The following is a 20,094-nucleotide window of genomic DNA, read 5'->3' as shown; positions in this document are numbered from 1 at the left end:
TCACTTCCTTTCACTCAACTTATCCCTTATTAGTGGTTCAATAGTCTAGTTTCTGAAGATGGAACCGTTGGTCCAAATTCAAGTTTTAAGGGATCCACTGTATAGCACAGGGAACTCTACCAATATTCTCTAATAGCTTCTATGGGAAAACAATCTGAAAAAGAACAGATGCATGTATATGTACAAGTGAATCACTTTGCTGTACACCTGAAACTAACACAACATTGCCAAAAGACTATTCTCTAATATAAAACAGAAATTAATTAAAAACTTTAAAAGAAAAGCAAATTCAACTTTTAGTAGTATTGTTCTATGTATGCTATCTTTTTCCTCAGAAAAAAAAAAAACATTGTCAGATGAACTTAGAATTTATGGTTAAATTCCTGTGATTATATCTGGATGTTTTGCTCAAAAACCAGTAAGTCATTTCATTCAGTGTATTAGGTATAACATTTAATTTTAGTATGTATAGGCTCTGTATGATGTATTACACTCTTAGAGAAGTATTTTCCAAATGTAGTCTATCAGGAGATAACACACCTTAGCAAGAGGCCTCCTGAGGTATTAATTCATGCTAAAACCCCTTACAGTCAAAACCCCAAAAGCGTTCTCAAGATTTGCACTCCCTGGAATCATTCAAGTATTGGAACTTTTCAAAACTGGCCATTCCAATAAGATAAGCTACTTTGAGAGAGGGAGGGGGGAGTCACAACTTTTCAGAGGCTAAATAAATTGACTCTTGTCTTTGTCTTATGGTTAAGATTGTCCTGAGAAGTCCCATTCAGAGTTACGTGTTTCTCATACTGAATTCCTAATGTCTGGTCTGGTTTAAGGTGTGAAAGGTCTAGGCCCTCTTATGCTTATTTTGGAGAAAATGTTGCCTAGGCAGATTAAAAAAAAAAATTCTGAATTTGAAAGTGTAAAGTGCAAGTCGCTCAGTCGTTTCCGACTCTTTGCGACCCCATGGACTGTACAAGTCCATGGAATTCTCCAGGACAGAATACTGGAGTGGGTAGCCTTTCCCTTCTCCAGGGCATCTTCCCAACCCAGGAATCGAACCCAGGTCTCCCACATTGCAGGCAGATTCTTTACCAGCTGAGCCACAAGGGAAGCCTGAATTTGAAAGTACTAAACATCAAAAAAAATTTTAAAGATATATATAAAGGATTGCATAAAGGATTATTATAGTAATCCCCCCTTTATCCACAGGGGATACATTCCAAGATCCCCAGTGGATGACTGCTGAACCCTATATACACTGTTTTTTTCCCATACATACATGCCTAAGGTAAAGTTTAATTTCTAAGTAAGAGATTAATGGTGATAACTAACAATAAAAGAACAATTATAACAATATACTAGGGTGAAAGTTATGAGTGTGGTCTCTCTCAAAATATCTTGCTGGACATATTTAATGCCTTTTCCAGCTTAAATAAGCACTTTTCAGACACTATGATCACAACTTCTGCTTGTTCAAAGTACAAGAGCAAAACTAGTATGCCCTTCTTTTTCCTTCTTCACAAATTCATGGATAGAAAATTGGTTCTTCTCCACATGATTTTTTTTCTTTCCTTACTGAGAACTTCCACTTTTTCACTTAAAGGAAGCACTTTATGGCTCCTCTCTGGCACATCCGAAGTACCAGCATCACTAGTCTTGCACGTTCTTGAACATGAGCCCTGTGATACCTGGACACAACTGAGATAGCTACTGAATGGAAAATGGGTGGGAAACGCTGGGCAAGGGATGATTCCAGTCCTGGGGAAATCGGAGCAGGATGGTGAGATTTCATCTCGCTGAGAATGGCGTTGAATCTAAAACTTAACAATTGCTTATTTCTGGAATTTTCCATTTAATATTTTCAGACTGAGGAAAACAAACCTCAGAGAGTGAAGCTGTGGATTGGGGGGCAGGGGGACTACTTAAGACAAATTCAGTCTGATGTCAGAGTTCTTAGCTATGTGTTTTTTAAAGCTGAGGTAAAGAAAGGGCCAAACAATGAACATTTCAGGGTCGCACTCCAGGCTGAGAGGCCAGACACAAACAATTATCACTACAGGGAGGTGGTAATTCAAACATCCAAGCTAAGGAATGCCCAAATAATTAAGACAACTGGGAAATACCAATCTTAGATAAAAGGGCAGAAAACTTTTACACAAATTGATTCAAATCATGGATGACACATACACAAAGTGTTACAGATTTCTGCCCCGTAGATGAAATATGTGACAACACGCAAATTTAAACACTCTAGGCATCTTTACAGGAGGTTGTCTTCCTGTAAGACATTGGTTTAAGTCTGTTCTATACTCATACAAAAACAACTGTAAAAATTAAGAACAGAAAAATCCATATCTTTTTTCCTTTCCGTGCATAGTATAATCCAATGTAATGACAAATTTCATAAACCCAGAAGGCATATATACACACACACACATTAAAGTTAATCCAATTCTGAACTGGATTAAGAATGGCATTTTTTGTGAACAGGTGGAAAACAAACTCAGACACAACAGCTGATTCACTCTTGTCTCTTTAGATCAGATATTTCAGTGATTATAGTCCTTTAAAAATTGCATTCATATCTTACTGTCTGCAGAGTGAAGAATCTACCAAAAAAGAACTAAAACTTTAAGATGCAAGAACCAGGCAAAGCAAGTATCTAGTTCATCACGAAAAAAAAAACACCAAATTTTTGAAACGTAGGTGTTTTTTTGTCCCTCAACATTTTAGTTTCTCTGTCATAAACTTTCCCACGTGTACAGAAGCTAAGGGAAAAAAAAGTGTTTAAGGAAATAGTCGTTTTAGTACTAAGCAAGGAAACCCATTTAGGTTTTAGGGTATGTTACAAGCATATCTAAACAAAAAAGGAAAAAAATGTTTTTCACCTTCCAGAAAGCCTATCTATATCAGGGGTTTCCCACTCCACGAAGACAATGCTTTTGTCTATACCTAAACTCTATACCTGCCCTCAGAATGGGACATATTTAGCCAAATAGCCCGTCCTCAGGAAGCAGTGCTACAGGTAAAATACGGCTTTCAAGTCACGTTGACCACTGGGCTCCCAGATCTGAAGACAAGTGTCAAGGAGACTGACCCAGCTCCCTTTTCCTGGGTTTGACAACATCGTGGTGGGTGGAGTCAGAATAATATCCAACGCACAATCTGATGAGAAGATTTGCTCCATGCAGTTCCACAGAAGACTGCCAAGTCCTCCAGCACAAGTTTCACAGGCATCAAGCCAAGCAGCTTGGCTTGGGGACCAGGTTTGTGAGAGTGCAGGCTTTGGGATCGAAATTGCATAAAGGATTATTTTGGTCCGAGGATGTCCTTAATTAGTCAAGTGCTAACAGTAGTATGTTGGTTGGAAGATTTAAATTTTGCTATAATCTCCCACACCAATCAGGAGAAAACAGGTTTTTTGAAAAGCACATGTGAAAAAATGAGGAGTGTCGATGTCTAAGAATGTTTCTAACAATATCTGGGCTGGCAGTTTTTTCTTTCTATGGAACGTTTCAAGCTATTTAATAAGGCTTTTCTATTTGTATCATATGCACAAACTACAAAGCCCTCTGATGTACTTTTCAAACACAGAAGTATTCTATGAGGGAGAAAAGGCTATTCCCACTTTACAGATAAGAAAACTAAACCTCAGCAAGTTAGGCAGACATGAACTTGTCCATTCCATAAAGGACGAGCAAATTTCCAATTTGCAAAGTCCTGCACTGGGTAGTGAATTAGGACATCTACACAAAGAAAACAGAGTCAAAACCCAAAAAGACAACGACGAAGGTGGCAGGTAGACAAGGGAAAAACATCCGAAGTACAAAACTAAAGGTATCAGCACGCTAGCCAACCACTGTATTTGAGGTTTTTCTACTGAGTTTTACAATTTTAGACTCATCTAAAGCAAGTCACAGGAGAGGTATCTCTGTTCTCTGGCTGGGAATGCTGAGCTCTCTTCTTGGGTGCTTGTCACAAGCACCTAGTGTGTGTGACCTCCGCCTCCCTCTAGGGTGGGGGCATCCTAGAAGCAATGATGGGCTTTGCTCCATGACAAACTGAAAACAAGAAAGGACACACAATCATCCAAAGAGCCTAAACAGGAGAGGCATGGCACCTGCAGGGCATGGCCACGCCATACCCCCTAGCAAGTCCTTTCTCAAAAAACAAAAGCTAAACCCTCCTCCAGCCTTCTCTATGACTTCTCTGAAGGAGCTGGGCGTGTTTAAATCACATATGATCCATTCAACATAACCGCACAAAAGCTGATGCTACAATCGCACAGATGTCGGAAAGCTTACGAAAGCCAAAATGGCCCGCTTCTCATCTTACTTGGAAACATTACAGCGCTACTGATTTCAAAAGATCGATTTTTGTGCTGGAGGGACTTGTAGGAGGGATAAGAACTGAGTTTAGCATGCTTATTTATTGTCGTTGCCAATAGAGCTGCTCTCTGGAAGTATTCTGGAAAATTCATAATGTCCAGGCCAATGTATTTATAGTAAATGAAAGCAATGCTTTCTTATTATGATTATTTCCTTGGTTACAGTGTTGATGCTGAAAATTTAAGGAAAATAAAACCCTTGTTATCATGCTTGTGAAAGATTTTAAGCTAACAAAAAGTTCAGTCTTGATTCCAGGGCAGTTAATTAAGGTTGACCAAGTCAGGCAGAAGTAAATTAACTTGGCTGATCAATTATTTATATGAAGCAGAATAAATGCCCTTAAAGAACTTGGTCTGTTCATGAAAGGATGTGTAAATTAAACTAAACATAGTTTTGTAAAATATATGTATATGTCTATGGGGAGAGGAGAAGAAAAGTTAACTGCAAGATCACTTTTTAGGAAAATGATTAAGAGTGATTATACAGTCCTCCTCCCACTCTATCCCCTCCCCTTTCAGCCCCCCTCCCCTCCAAAATACCCTCTTTCTCATTGTTCATCCATGTGTGAGGAACGAAGGAAAATGGTATGCACTTTGAAGAGACAAGAGAGGCTTTGGAAAAAAAAAAAAAAAGGAAGGATGGAAAGGTGAGATGAAGGAAGTGATGGAGGGAAGGAGGACTGGGGGAACTCTACAAATGGAGAGATTACATGAGTGGCTAATACAAGCAGGCCTCAGAGACACTGCAAGTTTGGTTCCAGAATATGGCAGGAAAATGAATATCTGAATAAAGCAAATATCACAATAAAGTGAGTCACACACATTTTTTGGTTTCCCAGTGCATAGAAAAGTTATGTTTCTACTCTATTGTAGTGTATTAAGTGTACAATAGCATTGTGTCTGAAAAAAAAGTATTCTGTTAATAAAAATACTTTAATTAAAAACCTTTATTGCTGAAAAATGCTAACCACCATCTGAACCTTCAAGAAGTTGTAATCTTTATTGCAATAGTCATATAAAAAACCGCTGATTACAGAGCACTCTAGTAAGTATAGTAATAATTTTTAAAATTTGAAATACAGTAAGAATGACAAATTTGTGATACCAAGACACAAAGTGAGTAAAATCTACTGGAAAAAAAATGGGGCTGATAGATTTGTTGGATACAGGGTTGCCAAAAGCCTTCAATTTATAAAAAGGAAAACGCAGTGTCTGTGAAGCACAATAAGGTGAAGTGCAATAACAGGAGGGTATGTCTGTATTTTCAAAATCTCGATCATGTGGCTCTGACCCAATTATCAGTTAGACTTCGCACAGGGTTTGTAGGTGAGTTAAAAAAGAGTGAGCGTCAGCCCAGTTCTTCTTCGAAAGAAGTACTCTTTAAAATCCTCACGTTGCAGCATGAAGATTCAAAATCCTTAACAATCATTTCCACATGATTCAGGAAAGAAGAAATAATACCTGTCTGTATTAAGAAATAAGACCAACACACACTTTCGGGTCTCATTAGATAAATGAACCATTCCTTTTAAATGTGTGAAGGATTTGCCTCGCCACACTATACACACCAAGGAGTTTTAAGGTGTGGCTAAGGGGAACTTATTCCCCATCGTAGTTCGGTGGAGTCACCTGGGAAACTGACCCACCTGGTGCTCTCACTTCCTCTCCTTCAAGTCAGGGAATCAAATACCAAAACATACCGATGGAAGTCAGGGCCTCCATGGAGAAGAGGGGTCTACATTTCCCAGAGAGAGACACAAGCTTCCCAATCTTTCACCCTTGACCTGGAAAGATGCTACTGGGGCAGGTGGCAGTGAGGAGATAAAGGGCCGGTGGAGCGGATTACAGAAAGCAAGTGAAGAAAGGGCATGATGGAAGGGCCACAGCGGCTCCAAGATACTGAATGACTGTCTGCAACCGGCAGTCTCACAGCATACTCTCAAAGATAAAAGAAGGGGAGGAGGAAGAACAGGAGAAACGGACTGACCACAGCTGATTATTTTCTCATCTGAGAGCACTTCCACAAACTGTCTCTGAACTCTTTAGACACACTTCTGTCCGTCCACTGACCCCGCTGGCAGCAGTCCCATTTCATGGAACAACCATCCTAGGGCCAAGTTAAGGGAGAGAAGTCAGAGTACTAACTATGCTGTGAAGGCACCATCTCCCAAAACCAAATTTTCATAATTATAACAGAAAGGCGTAAATTTTCTAATGCATGGCAGTTCAAAAAGTAATCAAGGGAATGAGCCGGAGGGCTATTTTAATGTATGCAAAGCTAGTGACCCACAGTAAATGGGAAGTAAGCCACAATGAATACAAAGTAATGCATACAGACTGAAGTCCTGGTCTGATGAGGGACGGCTAAAATTAACACCCAATTAATTTCCGAATTGACAAACAAATGAAACCCATAAATCTACTTTCTCATTAATTTTCTCGTGGTATAATTTAAAGCAGTAATATGAGGGCAAAAATTGAGCATTATCCATCATAAATATCAAAAAGATAGCACTGTAACACCATAAATTATGCATATTACCTGTTGTTAAAAATGATTTATGTATTATCAACTTTATCATGCACTGTACGCGTCTACATCTATCTTTAAAAATCTGGAATTTCGGGTAGTACTTAACGAAGAAAAAGTTAAGGAGCAATGAAGTGGTCAAAGCATCTTAAAAAAAAAACCAAGTGGCAAGTTAGTCATATGGGAGCATCTAGGGTAAAACTGGAATCTTCATCCGTCCCAGGTTAGTGTGGAGAGAGAATATTATGCAGGTGATGGGCTGGGCCTCTCTGGGAGGAGAAATAAAGAAGCTCCAGGAACATCCCTCCTAGGAAGCACTGGCATTTGGGGACTAAAGGAGTTACTCCTCTCTCTGGTCTTCAAAAATGCAGCAAACACAGGGTTTGGTGTGAGAAAGGAATGGGTACAGGTAACCATATGGTGGATGCATCTAGAGAGCCAGAATCCCTAACAATAGGGGTTTTGTGAAACAAGGAATTGAGGTCAGTTGGTGAGAAACTTGAGATGAAAATTCCGTTCATTGTTAATAAGAAATAATTAATAACAATAATACTGCAAATTTATAATAGTAATAATATAGCTCTCTTAACCTTTATAGTGCAAAGGAGGGGGGAAAAAGAAATAGGAACTAGTTTGTACTTATCAAACTAGAAGCACTTTTATTTATCAATTAAATGCAAGAAAAGGCATTCTGATTAAAATGATTTCCTTCTGCACCTCTCCATCTCCATTTGTTTAATAAGAATTAAACAGCACAAAATTCCTTTATCTCCAACTTGACTTTCAGACACACCTTGCACATAATAGGAATCCAATATATAACTGCTGAATTTTTAACTAAACGATTACACAACAGAAAAATTCAAATCCAACCTCTCAATCAAATGAGATCAAGGGCCTGTAGTCACCACCTTTTATGTTGCTTCTTTTAAAATATTCTGCTTCCTGTACTCGGGAATGACTAACTGTTTTGGAGTTCTAAAACTCAGAAAAGAACGTCAGCCATTAAATCATTTTAAGTCCTCACAGAAGTAAGATTGTCCCAGTTTGCTGAAAATGTAGATAATCAACCAATAAAAAACTCTACCAAAACCCATGGTGAACATGTAATACACATGAGGATAATTCCGAGGCCTGGAGATGGTAAATAACAGGATGTTTAATTTTCCCTGTAATTCATGACTTGGAAGAGAGTTAGTAGAATAAGGCTGAAATAAAGAGGAGAGTGAAAAAGTTGGCTTAAAGCTCTACATTCAGAAAACTAAGATCATGGCATCTGGTCCCATCACTTCATGGGCAATAGATGAGGAAACAGTGGAAACACTGTCAGACTTTATTTTGGGGGGCTCCAAAATCACTGCAGATGGTGATCGCAGCCATGAAATTAAAAGACGCTTACTCCTTGGAAGGAAAGTTATGACCAACCTATATAGCATATTCAAAAGCAGAGACACTACTTTGCCAACAAAGGTCCGTCTAGTCAAGGCTATGGTTTTTCCAGTGGTCATGTATGGATGTGAGAGTTGGACTGTGAAGAAAGCTGAGCACCAAAGAATTGATGCTTTTGAACGGTGGTGTGGAGAAGACTCTTGAGAGTCCCTTGGACTGCAAGGAGATCCAACCAGTCCATTCTAAAGGAGATCAGCCCTGGATGTTCTTTGGAAGGAATGATGCTAAAGCTGAAACTCCAATACTTTGGCCACCTCATGCGAAGAGCTGACTCATTGGAAAAGACCCTGATGCTGGGAGGGATTGGGGGCAGGAGGAGAAGGGGATGACAGAGGATGAGATGGCTGGATGGCATCACCGACTCAATGGACATGAGTTTGAGTGAATTCCGGGAGTTGGTGATGGACAGGGAGGCCTGGCGTGCTGCAATTCATGGGTTCGCAAAGAGTCGGACACGACTGAGCGACTGAACTGAACTGAAAATGATGGTCTTAACAACAACAACAAATGATTTCCCTTTTCTACCAGGCTTTCTGTGTGAAGACAGGGGACTTCAACCTTTTAAAGAAAAGGCATTTCTGAACTTCAATTCCAGGGCAGCAAAACTTTTCAGGGACTATAGATGCCTCAGTCTCGTGACTTGTCATAACCAAATCTTCTGGAACGCTGTACTCTTTATATTAAGAAGACATGAAGAAGGGTAGATGACAACATTCCAACCTCTAAAAAGTTACAGATCTCTAATTATATTTTTAGAGGTTCAGTGACCACTGGTCTTTTTTTCTGCTCTCTCCCAGTAGATGAGACTTTAGGTGCTGTAATCATAGCAACTGTGAGCAAAGTATAGAAGTGAGAAGCCGCTCCAGGAGACAGAAGTACAAAGGAGAATCCATACCCACTCCCTGGCATATTAATCCAGACAAGCTCAAATAATTAAACAGAGCAGAAAGGAGCCTTGCCAGTTCAGGACTAGGTTGTTTGCTTTGCCACAAGGAAGCCTCTGAAGCTTAAGGTATGATGGAGCCAGGTGTTCTGGGGAGCTTAATTAAAATGCATTTTCATAGAACAAAACAGATTTTAAGTTTGAGAACTAACAAAGCCTACCCAACTTTAATCATTGGAACATTCAACTGCTGCATTCTCAGAAAGAGTCTAATGGAATAAAGTGACCGACAACCAGGTCAGAATATGTATTTTTTTCATTTCTATATTTTATATAGCTGAATATACACAGAGTCGGATACCTAGCAGCAATTAATGACCAGCATGTTCGATGACACACTTCACGTATCTCCCATTTCGCCTGCAGCACCTAACTGCTCTGGTGGCCAAAGTGAACAATAAGTTCATAGCAATCATGGCAGCTTTGTGAATGCAGGCCATCAGAGGTCTGTTGCTTGCATTTCTCTGTTGTGTGAAATGGACAATTATTTAATTTTATCCTTCAAAAACTCCACCTATGCATGTATAGCCTTCTCCTACCAAAGTTACTCTCACAGAGAGATTAGCAGGCTTTTGCTGACATAAAAGACCACCATTTCTTGAAGGTCATGACCCCCTCAGCCTCCACCCTCAACCCAGTGTGTGGTGTATCCTTATAATTTACAGCAAACGCTAGCAGGCCCTGCCCAGTGTTGAATCACAAGGCAAAGTCAGAAACAGCAACAAACAGTAATTTAAAAAACAAAAACAAAGATGATGTGAGCTGAGTTTTTCTATTGTTTGCAAAATAGGACAAAGGACAGGCTTCTGTTGTGGTTGCCAGACTCTAGTTGTCCTAGAGTCACACACACACACACACACACACATACACACACCCCCTCCACCGACACCTCAAGCTGAATAGAGATATAAGGTCTGCTTTACTTAACAAGAAATCATATAAGCACAAATGCATTTTCAAGTGAGGCAGGTAAGTTTAACAGAGAATCAAAATACTAGCTTTTAAAAATATTACCACTGATATTAATTGTATGCTGTCCTCTCAGGATGTCTTTATAGTACAGGGAATTATTCAGAACATATTAAACTAAAAGTTAGTCTTCTTCTTTCAAACTTGTAGTATAGGCATCACAGAAGATCCATATGGAGCCCACAGGACAACACACAACACATAAAAATACAAAATTCAAGGACTGTACCTTTCAAAGGTGACTGCCTTGTTCATAGCACTAGACTTTTTCTCCTAGACCTTCTAAGCCCTTGTTTGTTCCACAAAGAGTTTTCTAGTCATCTGATGTTCTATTACTGAGCTAGTGGCCTTTCAGGAGAGCTCTCTCCCTTCTGAAAAAAGCAAACAACTGCATAGATATCATTACACTAAGGAAATCTCTCAGAAAAACCAAACAACTCGCTAATCTCTCCAGCCCCTTCATCCAAGCAAAAGATAAGAAAAGCAAACCTAAGTCTGTTTCAACCACATTCCAGGGACAAGTTCCCCTTTTCTTTCTTTATCAAAATTCTAGCATGTAAGTTTTTTTTTTTTAAAATGCGTGTGTGTTTTTAAAAACAGACCTTGCAGGATAAACTGCTGCTCACACCCGCAAACAAAGCAATATTTGTTTAATAACGATTGCTACCATGGGTACAGTAAACAAGGGGCCCAGCATTTGTGTTTATGAACAAACACATCATCTTACAAGAGTAATTTAACATTAACCAGGTGGAATAATCAACAGATTTCATAGGTGACACCAGGGGCAGGACTAATGTAAACAGAGCTGGGGAGGAGAGAGGGGCCACTCTTTGGGAATCAAGGTCGAGGTAAATGCATTACAGAGTAAACAGCTGCAAAGAAGGCAAGATAAACAAACAGTCCTTCTTCTGACATTTAGAGAGGCAGAAAGGTTGTATGTTACATAGATCAGCTGCTGACCACCATGAAATCAAACCAGTTGGAGACCAGGCCTGCTTGTTTGTACAATGCCATGTTTGCTTATAAACAACAATTTGCAGTTACCAACCTCGCATTACTCATCATCATCTAAGCCAGAGTGAATCAAGTGAAATCTGGTTAACTCTTTACTGGTGACATTATTTAGCAATCAAAAAAAAAAAAAAAACCTGACCCCCTTTAAGAAAAACAGGCTCCCCTGCTTTCCTGCCTCAAATGAAAAACAAAACAAACAAAAAAAGAGTTCAGTCAATGCCCTTCTATTTCCTCGCTTATAGATAAAAAATAAAATAGCTACATGGTTTAAACTACTATAGGATGGATATGGTAAAAGCTTTAAAAGACTGTGATGTTTTCATGCTTGAGTAACCATGCATTCACTTCCTGGGCTCATCTTTTATCAATGAAATATATGAGTCAAACACCGACCTGGATCAGGAATGTTTTACCTAGAAGGAAAACCCTGATGTTACTTTCTCCCTGAGTTTCTTGTTCCAAGATATCCTTAAGCACACTGGGTCCACAAATAGATCTGTAGCATTCTTAACCACCCAGCAAAAATCAAACTTCAGCCCCTTAAAAGACATTGGTTGATGTTACATACAAGTATGCAAGAGTTCACTTTGTCAGCATATCAAAGAAACCTTAAATCCTGGAAGCCAAGAGTGAATAAGCTTAATCTGTCCGCTAACAAAGTATTACAAAGAAATGTTTTATGTTCAAAAATCTGTTTCATGTGTACTAACATGTTAAACAGCATGCTGTATATCAAAAGAAAGTTATCACACTGTATCGGAGATGCTATGTTTAAGTAAACAATTTGCAATTATAACATGAATTTGGGAATCTATTTTACAGATACTTTAACATTAAACTACTTAATTTTGATACTTGTGAATAACATCTCTCCATTACTTAAAAGTTATAAAGCAACGACACACTGAAAGACAGTTTGGTAATTTATCTATATCTTACATGTAAAAAAGAAAGTGAAGTCGCTCAGTCATGTATGACTCTTTGTGACCCTATGGACTGTAGCCTACCAGGTTCCTCCTCGCCTAGGGTTTTCCAGGCAACAATACTGGAGTGGGTTGCCACTTCCTTCTCCAGGAGATCTTCCCGACTCAGGGATTGAACCCTGGTCTCCCGCATTGTAGGCAGACACTTTACCATCTGAGCCACCAGCGAAGTCCATATCTTAAGTACATATCTTACATGTACAATCAGTTAGTTAATTTTTAAAAACTCAGCATTATGTCAGTGCAAAGTACAGCAAAACAGCTGGATATCCAAAACAGAATTTGAAAATAAGAAAATGAAATTTAAAAAAACAACTGAAGACACACCTGAGAGGATTCTGGCAATTGCACTGATAACGATCAGTTACTCAAATTTCTACCTCTGTCTGAAAATCGTAACAAAATTGTACTGGTCTTTCCTGGCCACCCCAATTCCTCATTCTCAATTCCACTATAAACTTCCTAACCTTCTCTAGCAGCTCTTGTTCCCAATTCCTACTTCAATAACCTATTCTTTGTTCTGTGATGCTTAAGTCACAAAGAAACAGAGGATTTTCTTTTGTGTTTTTGTTTTGTTGTACTGTGGTTTGCTTCCCAAGTCCATCTCTGCTGACTGTCTCCTTTTCCCAAACCAACATAGCCCCTAAGGCCTCAACAGTGTCAGGAGAAGAAATTTCCAAGGAGGGTTCCGTGCCATCTGAAGAGGGAATTTCTCAGGCTCATGAACCTGTTACCACCATACGGACACAGGGAAGGGACACGGAGACGTTTCCTTTGTCTGTCCTAGCAAGCCCTCTGGGGCTTAGGCCGTTCCACTGCCCTAGAGAAGGAAACTCAGCCTTGCTCAACTCTGATGATGTAAGTCTGGCGGCTGAAACAACTAACACAGAGACTCTTCCTCAAATGCTTTGGGAACAGAACGTTCTCAAATTCCATGCTCACTGCTCTGTGCACGAGGCTGAGATAACTAGGAGACAGAGATGCCCGATCCCGTGTCCCAGCAAAACTCAAGCGAGAAAAAAATGAAGAAGTAAAAGCATAATATTGTGTTCTTCCATCCCTAGTTCCCCCCTTTTATTCACACTTCTAATTTTGTCCAGGCCTTCTCTTGACCTTCATTTTTATTTCTTATTCCTGAATTTTGGAAGAACTAGACTATTGGTCAAGGATTATAAATAGCGTTTACAATTCTAAATGGTAATCCAAAGAGCTATAACTGTTTCCCTTGGTAAAGGACAACACCAAACACATAACCATCACCCAAATGGAGGGAGACGCCTTTGAATTCCAGGATGATTCTACTGATTTCTTAGCATGGCTAGGACGGATAACACGCATTTTTCTTCCATCCCAACTGTGGTGTTACAGTTATCCTAATGTACCTTCAGTTTTACCGGCATGTGTCTATTAGGTTGGTGCAAAGTAACTGCAGTTTTGCTCAGTTGAAATTTGCTACTTGACACTGGAATACATTCTTAAATAAATGTGGTTATACATAATTTTAATGTGTATTTCTCACTTTATGTTTTATGCTAATGACATTACTTGCTGTTCGTTTTATATTTATTTTAGATTAGGGAAATAATGTTAGACAAAAAAGCAAATTCAAGTGATTTTCTTATTCGAGTTCAAAGTGGGTCATAAAGCAGCAGACACAACTTGCAACATTAACAACACATTTGGCTCAGGAACTGCTAACAAACATACAGTGCAGTGGTGGTTCAAGAAGTTTTGCAAAGGAGACGAGAGCCTTAGATGAGGAGCGCAGTGGCTGGCTATAGGAAGCTGACAAGGACCAGTGGAAAGAAATCGTCAAAGCTGATCCTCTTACGACTACACAAGTTGCTGAAAAACTCAATGTCACCCACTCTATGGTCATTTGGCATTTGAAGCAAATTGGAAAGATGAAAAAGCTCAATAAGTGGGTGCCTCATGAGCTGACTGAAAATCCAAAAAATCGTCATTTTGAAGAGTCATCTTCTCTTATTCTACTCAACAATGAACCATTTCTAAATCAGATTGTGATGTGCAACAAAAAGTGCTTATTTATGACAACTGGCAATGACCAGCTCAGTGGCTGGACAGAGAAGCAACAAAGCACTTCCCAGAGTCAAACTTGCAGCAAACAAAGGTCAGGGACACTGTCCGTTGTCTGCTGTCAGTCTGATCCACTACGGCTTTCTGAATCCCAGCGAAACCATTACCTCTGAGAAATCTGCACAGCAAACCGATGCGATGCACCAAAACCTGCAACGCCTGCAGCCAGCAGTGGTCAACAGAAAGGACCCAATTCTCTTCCGCAACACTGCCACATTTACTTGATATCTCGCCAGCTGATACCATTTTTTCAAGCATCTTGACAACTTTTTTTGCAGGGAAAACACTTCCACAACCAGCAGGAGGAAGAAGATGCTCTCCAAGAGTTCGTCGAATCCCAAACCACAGATTTTTCACTACAGGAATAAACTTATTTCTCATTGGCAAAAATGTGCTTGATTGTAATGGTTCCTATTTTAATTAATCAATGGGTGTTTGAGTCTAGTGATAATGATTTAAAATCCATGGTCCAAAACCATAATTATGTTTGCACTGACTTAATATTTACTTACTTTGTTCCCCAAAATCCCCAATTGCTTAGTTTCATTTACTAAAAAAATATTAATAAAGTAAAATAAATCAAAGAGGAAAAGACCACGCATTAAGAAGTCTTTCATGCCTTAACTTTCAACTATTTTTTACTTTTTAAAACGTTTTATTGAAATACAGTTGATTTACAATGTTGTGTTAGCTTCAGGTATACAGCAAAGTGATTTAGATATATATTTATATAAACACTTTTTTTTCTCCTTTTGTATTCTCTTTCATTATAGGTTATTACAAGATAGAGTGTCCTGTGCTACACAGTATGCCCTTGCTGGTTATCTATTTTATATATGGTAGAGTATATATTTTAATCCCAAACTCCTAATCCTACAACTTGCTTGATATATTATTTGAAAAACTGAAAATAGTCCTGAGGAAGATACAGGGAGATCCAAGATTGGAAAGGACTGATTTATTCTTTCCACAACTTTTTCTCTGGGACAAAAAAATCTTACAAATCCTGAGATTTTCAGAGCAGTCATGCCATCTGAGTAGTCCCTTGGGCCGGTTTTCAAGCCTCAAGCACTCACTTCTGCATTTCCCTTCATGATTTTTGCAGGCTTTATCTACACCTCCAATGTCATTTTAAAATTTTATTCACTTTTGACAAACATAAATCTATTTCAAAGAAAACTTTATATCATTTGGTCAAATGGAAAAACCACTATGCGTTCCTCTGAAGGAGAGAAAGACTTTGTAATAAATGTAATACAACCCAACCGGTGTTATTAAATTCTAGCTAGATCCTGCTGTCCACAAAGGCTCTGAGTGGGAGCCATGTTCCTCCTTTGTTAAATAATGAGCTTACAATGGAAGGAGAGAGATTAAAGACATACTAGCACCAAATGGAGACTTTCTCCTTGCCTTTATCAGAAGGATTAAAACAGACTGAAAATAGAATTGCTTCAACATCAAATCACAACAATGAGAATTGGTGAATGATTTATGAACCATCTAAAAATCCTCTTCCAACACACCAGGGTATGGGGTATAAGCTTATGTCTTGGGGAACCAAGCCAAAGGAGGCCTGAGAGATCTGTGCTGGGATCAGGCTACATCCTGGACTCCCAAGCACAGTATTCTTAAGGATGCACCTCATAAAGCACTTAGAGAACCTACTGTATAGACTTACGCTGCTAAAGAAACAATCAACTGACTAGACTCTACTTTTGCCCCTAAAATGGATGGGAATCCTGGGCCCTGGGTCTGATGCTTGTAGAAGACAGCTTAAAAATTAAACTGGCAACTCCAACACAGCCTTCCTCCCAGACCTGCCTTTTCTGACATCATCAAAATACCAGTCCAACAGTCACTTAAGTAGAGTTGTCTTTCTTCAATGCAAGTTCAGAGTTTATTCATTACTAAGTAACTACTATATGATAAAAAGTATAAGCATATCATTCAAATGCTTTATTGGTCAAAAAGATGGATGCTTTTATTAGTCCAACCTTTTTTGTAATGGAGTGCCACTGATGACCCAGCATTAGCCTCATTCTCTGCTATTAATCACACTTCTAAGAGCCCATTTTGCCTTAAAATCTTAAGAAATTGCTATAATTTAAAGACATGGTGTCTACATAATGGGAAATGCCTCACAGATTGTATCATTTCACAAAATACAGTATTTTTTTTATGGGAACAATGACCATGATGCTAAAGTATTACAAATCAGAATAATTTTTATATATAAAAGAAAAATACAAGCAGTCTTTTCTCTTTGTGGCTTTCCACATTTGTTCACTTTAATCACTGCCTTTGCAATGCTGATCAATCCAAAGGCATAGGCACAGAGTTTCCATAAATTAAGATCATATAACATTCCCAAACAAATGAAAAATAAAAATGAAAGGTAGAAAAGTCTAATGTAACTAGATAGAAAAAACCATCATGTGCTTTACGAAAATTTCTTCAGTGGCAGACTCCTCATTCATTGTCTATAAATTCCTGTGCTGTGTCTATCCACGTGAAGAGAACTAAAACAAGGTCTTCAATAAGTGACTTCAGGACAAACTACAGGTATCTGCCAATTTACTTTCAGTGTGATTTCGATAATATAATGATGCCCTTAACTTTTAAGTCCTCATCTCATTAAACCAGCCTTCCTGACCATCTAATATAGCTGAATATTTTAAAGGAAGGCGGAGCCAAAGAGTTTTTCAAAATACTGAACTCAAATACATCTTTTTCAAAGCGCCCCTTCAATTTTTACTACTATACAATTAGAATACAACATACACAGATCTTCAAATCCTGCATACCCCCCAAAAATGGTGACATTATGTTACATGATGAATGAAGAGTAGACTCCAATCAGGCACAATGATGATGAACAGCTCTGGTGTGAATGGCTGGGGAGAATAAAGAGTCAGTCTTAAGAACTCAGATACATCCTCTAGTCAGCAAGGGATGAACTGAGAAACTGTGAAAGAGCCATAGGCTGGTGACACAGGATAGGTGGAGCCAGGCATCAGACTGCTTGGTGGTAAGTAATCACAGCTCTGATTCAGGGGCCCCTTCTCATCTGTCAGTACATGCTCAAGCATCCTAATTTGTCCCCTGGTTTTCTTGCTTCTGGCTGCTGCTCCACCATGTGGTGTCAAATGACTAAGATAAGCAACCAGACCTTGAACCCTCCACTCTAACTAGTGAAAAAGGCCAACCTCTGTACCTATTTCTCAAGAGCTAGGAGGAAGTATCAAGCTAGGGAGGATATCAGGAAGAAACTGTCACACACACGCCAACAAGAAGGGCAGAGCTTAAGACGCCCACACTCGATAGAGCAGGCACCAAAGTGGGATCCATGATGGCAGCCTCCCTTCACATACTGCATACTGGGGCCACAAGACGGTTATGGAGTCAGTGGTGGGACCACCTGACGTCTGGAGACTCCAGATTCTTAACAGGAGTCAACTAAATATGCAAAGAAACTTATAAAGGGCATTGCTACTCTGGGGCATTTCCAAGGTCAATGTGAAGACTATAGGTATTGGACATCTTTAGAGCAGAAACACCACTGGATACTGAGTATAAGACTGTTAATAGAGGCAACAGGGCCCATTAGCATCATCAATATCTAAGACACATCAAAGAACACAGCCCATGGATAACCAAATGATGTGGCCAATATATTTATCCAAGAGCAGAGCCCCATGATATCTTCCTTAGGAGACCAGTACAGGTGCAAAGACTGTCTTGTGGCAAGGATTTTCAGACACAGAATCACATATGCCTCCATCAGATGAGAAAATTATCACTTCTAACACTGCAACTACCATGCAGACCTCTACTAGACAAAGTATGGTCTATGGACAGTAGCATGCGTATTGCCTGAGAGCAAATGCACCTTCTCGGCTCATCTCAGACCCACTGAATGAGTATGTACACGTTGGTAAAGATCCCAGAGGTGATTCAGATTAAAGTCTGAGAAGCCATGTGTGGTGGAAAGAATTGTCTGCCATTGGACCAGACACACTTGACTTTGAATTTGATGCTGCCAATTGTAAGGTTTCAACAATATGCCCACCACTCTATCTGTGCATTTCCTCATCTCTAAAACCACATCACTCTGCATGTGGATCCACTCATCCTTCGAAAGAGTACTTATTTTGTACCTAATAAGTGTCAGGCTCTATTCTAAGTGTTGGGGTAACAATGGGGAACAAAAATGGATACAGATCCACTAACATGGAGGTGACTGTCTGATGGGGAAAACACACATTAATCAATAAATCATATAATAAGCTGTGAGTAGTGTTACAATGAAAAATGCAGAGGACTTTGAGAGCAAGCAAAGCCAATATATGTAAAGTGTCTAGTATGTAGTAGGTGCTCAATAAATCACAGGAATTACTAGTAGCCCATAAAACCCAGAAGACACTATAAAATCTTCAAGTGCAGAATACTCTTATCCCCACCATAAAATGAGTCTGAAGCAGGACTGTGCTCTCAGCGAAAACGATTTTTAGAAACATTTCCTGCTTTCTTCTGGAGATGTAAGGACTAGAACATCAATAAAATCAACGTTTCTTCAGATGACAGCTTAGAGAATGGCACTCCTTTTCTGGGTTACTGTTCAAAACTAGCTCTTGTTTACCAAGTTGTGGTTAAGAGGGAAAATGCAGAGCAGGGCAGAGGGCAACTGCACACCAGCCGTGTTCTAAACTACCTCTTTAAAGCTTTGACACCTCCGGAAAAAAAAAACAACAACTGTAATTGCCATTAAGAAGCATTTCTCCTTGGTATACACGGTTTGTGGAAGTTAATAAAGTACATGCTAATAATTACAAATAGAATTAACAACTTGTACCTCATACTGCAGACGCAATGGTAAATCATTAGTGTACTTAGCATGTGGCTACACAGTGGCATGAACAGGGATTGAACAGGCATCAGAGACCCCATGATCAAATCCCCGCCACCGAGGACACCCATCCCAGCAGTGAGGCTACCTCATTTTTCCTTACTGAAGAGGAAGCTTTCACAACCTCACAACTGAGCGTGTTCAGCGTTACTTCAAATAGCACTCCAAGCCCACCACGGCTTCCTCGTGCTCATTTCCCATGAGTTCATGAGCTCTACATTACAAATTTAACAGGATAGCTCAACATGTTTGGTTTTGGCTCTTTACTCAAAAGTTGGCTTCCTTCCAACAAGTGCATATCTGTGATGAGAAATATCTGACTTCACTTATACCAGAAAGCCCCTGATGGAAGAGTTCACAACAGAAGAAGAGACCCTGGAATAATCAGGGATGTTGGGGCAGGGGCATTATGTAAAACGTGGTTTCTGTTAAGACTTCAAATCCAAAAACAAATGAATGGATAAAGAAGATATGGTACATATATGTACAACGGAATATTACTCAGCCATAAAAAAGAACAATAGAAAAAAAAAAGAACAATAGAATGAGAAAAACTAGAGATCTCTTCAAGAAAATTAGAGATACCAAGGGAACATTTCACGCAAAGATGGGCTCAATAAAGGACAGAAATGGTAGGGATCTAACAGAAGCAGAAGATATTAAGAAGACGTGGCAAGAATACACAGAAGAACTTTACAAAAAAGATCTTCGTGACCAAGATAATCACGATGGTGTGATCACTCACCTAGAGCCAGACATCCTGGAATGTGAAGTCAAGTGGGCCTTAGGGAAGCATCACTACGAACAAAGCTA

At 39.3% G+C, this 20,094-nt stretch overlaps 1 protein-coding gene across 11 annotated transcripts in view; it reads right to left on the bottom strand.

Moving 5' to 3' along the window:
* Nucleotides 1-20,094, bottom strand: part of FOXP1 (forkhead box P1) — a 625,652-nt gene that overhangs the window by 238,279 nt on the left and 367,279 nt on the right. The window lies entirely within an intron of this gene.

This window comes from Bos mutus, chromosome 22, assembly GCF_027580195.1.
Source record: "Bos mutus isolate GX-2022 chromosome 22, NWIPB_WYAK_1.1, whole genome shotgun sequence".
NCBI lineage: Eukaryota > Metazoa > Chordata > Mammalia > Artiodactyla > Bovidae > Bos > Bos mutus.
Note: the sequence above shows the minus strand (reverse complement) of the source record. Positions and strands in the feature narration are given on the sequence as shown.